The following is an 11,307-nucleotide window of genomic DNA, read 5'->3' as shown; positions in this document are numbered from 1 at the left end:
TTTATTTTCTTCCCAATGCACCTATGACGCGGACGCGTCGGCGACGCTGTCGCGTCGCGTGCAAAATTTTTTTTTATGCAGTATGCATAATGTAAAATGCAATGAATGTCATGCAAAAAATTCCAGGTTCAAATAAAATTCAAAAACAGAGGAAAATAGAGAAGGAACGATCATACCATGGTGGGTTGTCTCCCACCTAGCACTTTTAGTTAAAGTCCTTAAGTTGGACATTTGGCGAGCTCCTTGTCATGGTGGCTTGTGCTTGAACTCATCCTGAAACTTCCACCAATGCTTGGACTTCCAATAAGCTCTATCAATACCAAGTAAATTTACCAAGCGTTGATGAAGTTCTCCACAAGCTTTGAGCTCCCAAAGTTGATCCTCATATATTACTGGATCCCAAATCTTGTTTCTACACCCATCTTCAAGTTGATTATCATGATTCCATCTGGGTGGTTCAGCTTTAGAATTCTCACTTAAGCGTCCAAACAACTTCCTAGACCCTTTCAATTGAGCTCTATACCAACCCTTACGTTTAAACTTAAAGCTTCCAACCATAATGAACCTTGCGGGAAAATTCTTATCACTGACCATCTTCCTCTTACTCTTAATGCCACAAAGAGCTCTAAGTTGACCATCCGTCTCCAATAGCCCATATTCAAGTGGGAAATTAAAGGATAAGGATAGAAATTTTACCCACTTGAACATTGTGTTGGACGGTAATGGTCTTGGGAGAGATATTTCTAATGAATTTGCAAGCTCCACTCCGTTGTGCTCTTCTCTGACAACTTCCACCTCTTTGTAAGCTTCTTCAATTTCAACCTCTTCCTCTTGGTAGCTTTCTTCCAATTCAATCTCTTCTTCATTATTTACTAAGGGCATGGGAGGTTGTGCTTCCTCTTCTTTAAACTCCATATCAAGTCTAATGGAAGAGGATTCAAATGTAGATAAGAATTCATCAATGATTGAATCCATCTCTTGATCATCCTCTTCAAAGTCTTCAACCATGAGATGCCTTGGAGGTTGTACACCCTCATCAACATCAATTTCAAACGTCTTTGAAGGAGGCTCTATGACTTTAATTTCCCATGGAGGTTCTGCATCTCCTAAGTCTTCAACCACTTCTTCCTCTTTAATGGCGAGTGTAGCTTCTTCCAATTGTTCCAGTATAAAATCCTGCTGCTCACTATCCACCGGAGTTTTTAACTTCTCCTTTATGCCACGTTCTTCAGTAGATTCTCCAGATGAAACCATGGGGGTTCCTTGAATGTCCGAATGTCGAGAAGGTAATTGATTTATCGCTTGATCCAGTTGGCGAAGGGTTACATGAAATTTTTCCACTGTTTCCTTGAGACGTTCCCTTGATTCTTGTTGCACTCGGCTATCATAAGTAGGACCATAGTGCTCTTGGATTGATGGATATGGAGATCGTGTATATTGAGGTGGTGGTTCTTAGGAGTGATTGGGGTGGAATTGGGGTGGTTCTATATATGGTTCATACGGTTCATAGGGTGGTTGGTATGGTGGATATGGATTAGGGTCATATGGAGGTGAATGGCCGAAAGGAGCTTGTGAGTATGGTGGTCTAAAGTCATGTTGAGGAGGGGGTTCATAGGCATATGGTGGTGGTTGTTGATAATCAAAAGAGTGCTCACCATAGCCATTGCCTTGATATGCATCACAGAATGGTTGTTGATAGTCCATTGGAGGTGGTTGTTGCCATGAGGGTTGATCAAATCCTTGTGGCTCCTCCCATCTTTGATTGTTCCATCTTTGATGCATGTTCTTATTGTAATCCCCTCTTCCTGCAACATAGTTGTAACCAGACTTATAGCCAAAGGGGTGAGAGTTCATAGTAGTAGGGAAAAATAAAAACAAAAACTAACCAAAAAAAGAAAATATTTTGGAAAAAGATATGACTTTTGAAAAAAAAAAAGAAAATATTTTGAAAAAGATATGATTTTTGAAAAAGGATAAGATAAGATTTTGAAAAAGATAAGATAAGATTTTGAAAAAGTTATGATTTTTGAAAAAGATAAGATTTTTGAAAAATATTTGAATTTTGAAATTTAAAACTAAGATAAGATAAGATAAAAAATTTTAAAATAAAAATCTGAATTTTTTTTTTGAAAAATATTTACAATAACCAATAATAAGGCACACGTTTGCAATTTCCCGGTAATGGCGCCATTTTGACGAATCAAATTTCCTGTCGGTAAAGAATTTATAAAAATATAATCGCGATGTAAGTATAGCTTCTAAACCAACAGAAAATCCTTTCGTACAAAAGTTTGGTTATCACAAGTAACAAACCCAATAAAATTTATAAACCGAAGTATTCAAACCTCGGGTCGTCTTCTCAAGAAATTGCAGGGAGGTGTGTTTTATTATTGGTTATTGAAAATAGTGTTTGGGTTTGAAAGGTTTTGAACAAGAGAAATAGATTGCAGGAATTAATAAATTAATAACTAATAAAAATATTAGCAAGGTATGAAAACTAGAAGTCCTATCCTAGTTATCCTTATCAATGGTGATGAGAATTATATTTTTGCTACCACTAAGTCAACCTCTAACTATGAAGGTCAGTTAAGTGGACAAATTAATTTAACACCTAAAGTCCTAGTCAACTCCTTAAGGAAAGACTAGAGTTATAGGAATCTAAATTAATCAGCAAGAATAACAATTACCAATCACGATGAGTTTGATAATTCAAGAGTTACCAATTAATCAACCAAAGCCAATAGTAAAAAATCTAAATCAAAATCATATGTCTGAAATACCTCAAATTATATTTAATAAAAGAAATCAAATCTAACATAGAAAAGTTCATAAGCAAATAAAAGAGAAAATAAATAAAAAGGGAACATTGAACCTGTGATGAAGAAGAAAAATTGGAAGTTGAAATAATAAGAAATCCTAATCCTTTAAGAGGAATCCTAATCCTAATCCTAAGAGAGAGGAGAGAGCCTCTCTCTCTAAAAACTACATCTAAATCCTAAAACTATGTATGAATCCAGTATTCAGTCTCCAATCTCTGTCTATATCTTCATGAATGGATGGATTCTCCCATTTATACTCTTTCAATCTGTATTATCTGGGCTTGGATCTGGGCTAAAAGGGGCCCAGAAATCGCTGGGAATGACTTCTGTAAATTCTGCAGATCGCGCACATCATGCGTCTGCATGGGTCACGCGGTCGCGTCATCTGGAGTTTTTCTCTTCCACGCGGTCGCGTCAGTCATACGCCCGCGTCAGTTGTGTTTCGCAAGTCATGCGTTCGCCTCGTCCAAGCGCTCACGTCGATTCTCTTTTGCACGAACCACGCGTTCGCGTCGTCCATGCTAACGCGTCACTGCCAGTTCCTCCAAGGACTCCAATTTGTGCTTTCCTTCCATTTTTGCATGATTCCTTTCCATCCTCTAAGCCATTCCTGCCCTGTGATCTCTGAAATCACTTGACACACATATCAAGGCATCGAATGGTAATAAGAGAGGATTAAACATAGCAAAATTAAGACCAAAGAAGCATGTTTTTAATCATAGCACAAAATCAGGAAGGAGAATGTAAAACCATGCAATTCATATGAACAAGTGGGCAAGGACTTGATAAAAACCACTCAATTGAGCACAAGATAAACCGTGAAATAGGGGTTTATCAGATTACATGACGCGTTTCACCACAGCGGCCATGGAAATCCCCGACCTCAACCCAGAAGTACAGCTACACATGATTAAAAGCGGCCTTCGACCCGGGAAATTTCAGGAAGCTATAGCTGGAGCAAAGCCAAAAACACTGGAGGAATTCCGAGACAAGGTCACAGAACAAATTGAGATAGAAGAGTTGCGTAAAACATGAAGAAACAAAAGACCATCATCTCGGAAGGAAGACGACAGGCCGAGCAGGTCCCATCACAAGGATCCCAAAAAACCTTTTAAACTAACACCAAAATTTGATTCTTATACCAGGTTTAACACAAGAAGAGAAGACATCATCAAAGAAATACTGCACAACAGACTCATAAAGCCACCAGTCAAGGCGGGAACATACCAGGATCATAAATACATGGACAAAAGCAAACATTGCACGTTCCACTAAAAGTTCGGCCATACCACTGATAAATGCGTAGTGACCAAGGACTTACAAGAGAGATTAACAAGGTAGGGACTACTAGACAAATACATCAGCTCTAGGAATCACAAGGAGCCAGCCGAAGACCTACACAAACCTAAATTCACATCCAAGCACAAAGAAAAAGGAACTTGGCGCGACCCAGTAGAGATCTCTCCTTCCAAAGAGTCATAAACTACATATCGGGGGGTTTCGCAGGAGGAGGATTTACCAGCACAGCCAGGAAACGAAGTTACCGAGCGATGATGACAATGGAGGGGTCTCACCAAAACCTGCTCGTCCCAACCTCCACCACCCATATTAATTTCAATAATAATGACTACAAATCACAAACACCGAACTTGGACGACCCAGTGGTAATTTCGATGCACATGGGGGAGTTAACGATAAAAAAAGGTCCTGCTCGACCCAGGAAGCAGTGCCGACGTTTTATTCTACTCTACATTCAAAAAGATGCAGTTGAGTGATAAAGCATTACAACCATCAGGAGGGAAATTGGCAGGATTCTCGGGTGAAAGAGTCCCCATATCAGGTTATGTGTGGTTAAGAACAACATTGGGAGAACCACCGAATTGCAAAACACTAGATATTCAGTTCTTGGTAGTAGATTGTGTTAGCCCATACATTATCATTTTGGGGCGTCCGTCCCTTAACTCTTTTGGGTCCATAGTCTCCACTATACACCTATGTGTCAAGTTTCCTTTGCAAGATAATAAACTGGCAATGGTTCACACAGATCACAAAGAAGCTAGACAATGCTACAACGCAAGTTTATAGAAAATCACCCAAGAACAAATCTCGAGGATCAATTTTGTAAACAACTCGAAAAGCATTCCAAACCTTGCTGAAATGGACCCTAGGGACAACAACAACTGTCCCTCCCCAACAGATGAAATGCAAAAGGTAAAACTAGGAGAAACAAATCAATATACTAACATCGGTTCCCGCTTTTTCTGCAGAAAAACAACAGCATCTGGAAGACATACTAAGAGCCAATGCCGACATCTTTGCTTGGACCCCTGCTGACATACCCGGGATTGATCTGAATTTCATATGCCACAAGCTAGCGGTAAACCACAATGTCCGACCTATAAGACAAAAGAAACGTAGCCTAGGCACCGAAAAAAGGACCACAGTAGCAAAAAAGAAACAGAAACTACTCGATGCAGGGTTCATCCGAGAAATTCGATTTGCTTCATGGCTAGCAAACGTAGTTATGGTTAGAAAAAGCTTGGAAAAATGGAGGATGTGCGTTGACTTCACATATCTCAACAAGGCTTGCCTAAAGGACTCCTATCCATCGCCGAACATCGACAGACTAGTAGACGACACCTCTGGCTACGAAGTACTGAGTTTCATGGACGCCTACTCTGGGTACAACCAGATACAAATGCACCTAGAAGACGAAGATAAGATGGCATTCATAACCGATCAAGGTAACTTTTGCTACAAGGTAATGCCTTTCGGCCTAAAGAATGCAGGGGCAACCTACCAGAGAATGATGGACAGAATATTTAAAATCAAATCGGACAAAATATTGAGATATACATTGATGACATGGTCGTCAAGTCCAGCTCTGAAAAACAACACGAAGCCGACTTACAGGAAATTTTCCAACAAATCCGGGCTCACAAAATGAGACTAAGCCTAAAAAAGTGCGCGTTCGGCGTACAGAAAGGCAAATTTCTTGGATTTCTGTTAACAAACCGAGGTATAGAGGCAAATCTGGACAAGTGTCAGGCAATCTTAAACATGCAGTCACCAAAGACAATCAAAGAAGTATAACGACTCACAGGTTGCCTAGCAGCCTTATCGAGATTCTTGCCAGCTGCAGCAGCAAGATCCTACCATTTTTTCAAAACCATGAAAAAATTAGATAAATTCACCTGGACAGAAGAATGCAAAAAAGCATTTGCAGAATTCAAACAAATCCTTAATCACTGCTTGGCACCTGAGGTATTATTTTCAGACACATCCAATCATAGTTTGGACAGGTTATCCCCTGCGACAAATATTATCAAAACCAGACTTAGAAGGGCGAATGACAAAATGGGCAATCAAGCTCTCTGAGTTTGACATATCGTATTAGTCACGAGGATCACCCAAAGCTCAGGCATTAGCCGACTTCCTAATAGAATTCACAGACAAAGAAGAACATCTCAAAACATGGGAATTATATGTCGACGGAGCATCAAATGAAAATGGGTGCGGGACAGGAATCCTCCTAAAGGACAACAAAGGAGTCCAAGCCGAACAGTCAATCAAATTCCTGTTTCAAGCAACAAACAACCAGTCCAAATACGAGGCCTTACTAGCAAGCTTGAGATTGGCCAAGGAAGTAGGGATCTCCAACCTAACGGTACACTGCGACTCACTACTCATAATACAACAGGTAAACGGCCAATTTCAGGTACGAGATACACTTTTAGAAAAATATTTAAACTCGGTCAAATCCCTAATGAAATCTTTTTAAAATTTTGAAATACTACATATACCAAGAGATCAAAACTACAAAGCTGACATTTTATCAAAATTAGCCACACATAGGATAACTGATCAAACAGATAATCTCCACCTTGTTACACTAACAGAACCAAGTTTAGATACAAAATCTGTTTTTAGCATCTCACAGGAAGAGGAAGATTGGCGAAAAACATTCATTACCTACTTGAAAAGTGGAGAGATACCAGAAGACGAAAACCCAAGGATGTTCAGGTACAAGGCAATCCAATACACTTTATTGGGAGCCGACCTATACAAACGAGGTATCTCCCGACCTCTTCTGAAATGTCTTGGACTAGCAGAAGCAGAAACCACCATGAACGTGCTACATGATGGAATCTGCAAAAATCACACTGGAAGTAGGAGCCTAGCTATGAGAATACTCCGAGCAGGCTACTTTTAGCCTACGCTGAGAAAAGATTGCAGAAACACGGTACAACGTTGCGACGTGTATCACAGATGTGCACCACTTATCCACAACCCGGCCGAACTCTTACATACATCAAACGTCAGCTGGCCATTTCACAAATGGGGGATGGATATACTTGGACCATTCCAATTTCAACAGGACAGGTAAAATTCCTATTAGTAACTATTGATTATTTCACAAAATGGGTAGAAGCGCAGCCTCTCGCAAAAATCACAGCCGAAAAGATACAAAATTTCATTTGGAAGTCAATCATATGCAGATTTGGTTTACCTAGAGAAATTGTATCTGATAATGGTAGACAATTCACAAATAAAAAATTGCATCATATCTCACAGACCTACATATTAAACACCTTTTTTCCTCTGTCGAACACCCACAAACCAATGGGCTCGCAGAGGTAGCTAACAAAGTCATCTTGCAGGCATTGAAAAAAAGTTAACAGATGCTAAAAGACAATGGGCCGAGCTCATACCAAAGGTATTGTGGAGCTATAACACAACACCTCACACAACAACAAATGAAAGCCCATTCCAACTGGTATATGGTGCAGACTGCATGATTCCAATCGAAATTAGCCAAGGATCGAGTCGAACCGAGTACTTCAATGAACAAGACAACTTAGACAATAGATCGACCGAGCTCAACCTAATACATGAGGAACGAAGCCTGGCCGAACTAAGACAGCAAGCAACGCAAGCAACAATAAGGAGACAGTATAATAAACGAGTAAGACCGAGAACACTCCGAGAAGGAAACTTGGTCCTGCGAAAAATAGAGAAAGTTCGAAAACCACCAGGACATAGGAAGCTGGCCGCCAATTGGGAAAGCCCTTTCCGAATCTCTAAAGTCATCGGAAAAGGAGCATACTGCCTAGAGACATTAGAAGGAATGCCCATCCCCAACACTTGGAACATTTCATCCCTAAAAAATTACTATAGTTGATTTTTCGATGAAAGTATGAGCTAGCCAGGTACTCTTTTTCCTGATCACGAGGTTTTTTCCTAAGGAGGGTTTTACTCGGACAGGTTTTAACGAGGCTGACCACCTCATATGTCAAGAAGTTCAAAATTGCATCAATCAATATCGCTTTCATCCTAGCTATACATATTTCTAAACAACGTTGAAAGCATATCAGTTAAACCAGCTAATCGGAATTGCAAATTAAAACTAACATAACAAACCGACCCCACAAGGTCGGAAACGTCAATTAAACTAGCACGCAAAGGCTATAACTAATATCTACAAACAAAAGTCAAACACCGACACCAACAACGTCGGAAACAGAATTCAAAATACTCCGATTAAATTGGAAATTTACAAAACAACATAAATATTTTTTTCAAGGAGGAGGAACACTCTTAGCTTGATCTTCGACACCTTCATCGTTAGCAAGCTGGCCGTTAACAAACAATCTTCGCCACATTGAGCTTCCCAATGTCAAAATTTGGGGAAAACAATGAAACTTGGCTGACAGCACGGTCAAACCCAGCTACAAACATATCCACCTTTTCCTCCTCAAGCTCAGTCAGACGAGCAGCCATTTCACCTTTAGTCTTGTCATTTTCCTTAGATTCAACTTGTAGCAGTCTAATCTGCTCCTGAAGACGCCCCACTTTGTCTTCTTTTTCTTTCCTCAGCAGCCTAACATGTTCCTGTAGTTCCTCCAAGTCACCTTCTTACTCTTTCATCTTAGCAGTAACGTCAACAACGACTCCTTCCTTTTCTTTCAGTAAACGCTCAAGAGATGCAGCCTTCTCAATCACCACCTGCTGCTCCGAACTTAACAACTCGGTAGTACGCCCAACACATAACAACCGAGAAGCGACAACCTACAAAGACGACAACCTTACCAATAGAAACAAACTAGAAAATATGAAAGAAAACACAAGTAAATCGGCAAAAATCTACTTGAATAAACTTGCCCATTCCTTCAAGCCCTGTACAACGAGTAAGAGCCATATCCGCAGGATACTGAGAAACATGATCTGCAAGCTCGGCAAACGGAAACTGATCGCTCCATAATGAATGCAAGTTGGCACCAGGTAGAAAACCATGCAAGCGACGCTGCCTTTCAAAAACAGACCTCACAGTAGCACTCTGATCACCCTCAAAAATCACTTCTAAAGACTTTTTTGACTCAGTCCTAGTCCTTTTTGGAGAAGGAGGAACCTGAGCAGCAGAAAAGGCAACATCCCCATCCGTATCTTTCACAGCACCAGAAACACTGACACCTTTCTTACCCTTCTTCTTCCAATACGCTTGGAACTTGGTGGCATTCAGATTCGGCAACCTCCTACCTACAATATCAAAAAAAAATAAACAATACAAGGTCAACAACCACGAAGCTAAAGAAAATAAAAGCACAAAAAAACAGAGTTACCTATGTACAATTCCAGCCCTTTAACGTCATTTTCGGCTTCAAATTTCAATAAATTGGGAATACACAAACATTCCCGCAGCAAAATTTTCGATAAGAAACTCTAACAGACAGTCATCTTCCTCACTTTTCTCATTTTCTTCAAGAATTTGTAAAGGTTCTGAGCACCAGATCAAAGGAAAATTTTCTATCATCTCGCCATCTAAATAAAAAGGATATACAGACTCCAAAGACCAAACCTTGACGAACATTGACTTGAAATTCTTAAAAGAGGATTTATATAACAAGAAGAGGGAACAACCAGAAAAACTACTTAAACAAACCCATAACCCCTTACGAACCCCTTTAGACTGAAACAAGGTAAAGAAAACATTCAGTGAAAGGGAAAAATCCAGAAAACCCATCAAGACCTCGAAAGCGCGCAGAAAAGCCCATGAATTCGGATGTAACTGTGATGGGGCACAGTTCAACTGAGTTAAAACCCTACACTCAAAATCTGAAAATGAAAACCTCACATGCAGCTCAGTCAAACAGGGGATATACCATATAGAAGTAACTCTAGTCCCCCCGCCTCTCACAAACCATCTCCTCGCTAGAACAAGGGATCAGCTCAACACAGATATTAGACCCACTCCTAACAAACCTTGGAACATTTAAAAAACGAAGCGACTCCAGATCACAAAACGACAAAGCACGAGTCTTCACGTCATCGTGAACCCAATGATAAGGATTTTTCTTTTTTACTTCAACAACCTTCACATTTTCATTCTCCTTCTCTTTGACCATTCTTTTAGAGATTAATAAGAAGGAAGAAATAAAACAAAGCAGGAGAGACCAAAAGACAGAAAATTAACCTCCGTAAGACATGTCTCTTGAGAACTTATCGAAACCTTTTTGCAAACTGAAGTTTGTGTTCCGAAAACGACGCAGGTTTAATTGCAACCCACTATTTTAGTGGGAAGTTGAAACAGCAACAATTATGCACCCAAATTCAAAACGGTCTGGTTCCATTATAGCTAAGCATGTAAATTTATTGCAGCCCAATTTACAAGGCAAAAACCTTTTTAAATTTAAATCTACTTTTATTTTTCTTAAACCCATTTCTTTTACAGCCCAAAACACACGTTGAGCTTGGGGGCTCCAGTATCTCACCTTAAGATGCCGAGGTATAAATCCAACAAAAAGTTCAACTTGCTGCAACCACACCAAGTCAAGCTTGGGGGCTGTGTACCGTACTTCCATAATCTCGGACGAAACCGAGCAATACCTTGGCATAACGACTCTATTCCAACACATCACTCTCCGTAGATCTCAGACTCGGAACGTCCCACTCAATCTCGGACTCAAATCACCACGATCTCGGACCTTATCAACCAAAAATCTCAGAAATTAACCGACCACAAAGCAAACAGACTAGGTTATAAAGCCAGGCCTAGGATTTAAATGAAAAACACACAACATACTTCGAACTACACCTACTATCACTTATATCCTTTATTTAGTTTATTCTTTCACTGACTTGGGCGTCGGAGTCCTTTTTGCAGGTATTACGCTCGGGTCCGAGTTCATGAGAATACAACCTACCCAACCAAGATCACCGAACTCACCTCGATCAACAAGGAACCGACATATAGCTCGATACCAGTATCCTTGCAAGAACAGTCTTTAAATTTAATAATTTTATTATATTATTTTTTAATTTTTTTAATTATATTTCTTAAATTTTAACAATTATTAATATTTTTATTTAATTTAAATTTAAAAAATACAAATATTTAACATCGGTAAGTAACTATTTTTTATATTTTACATTTTTTAGAAAATTAGTCATTCAAGTTACTCTATTCACGTTATTTTACTTTTATGTATAA

The sequence above is a fragment of the Arachis duranensis genome, chromosome 2 (genome assembly GCF_000817695.3).
Source record: "Arachis duranensis cultivar V14167 chromosome 2, aradu.V14167.gnm2.J7QH, whole genome shotgun sequence".
NCBI lineage: Eukaryota > Viridiplantae > Streptophyta > Magnoliopsida > Fabales > Fabaceae > Arachis > Arachis duranensis.
This window is presented reverse-complemented; position numbering follows the sequence as displayed.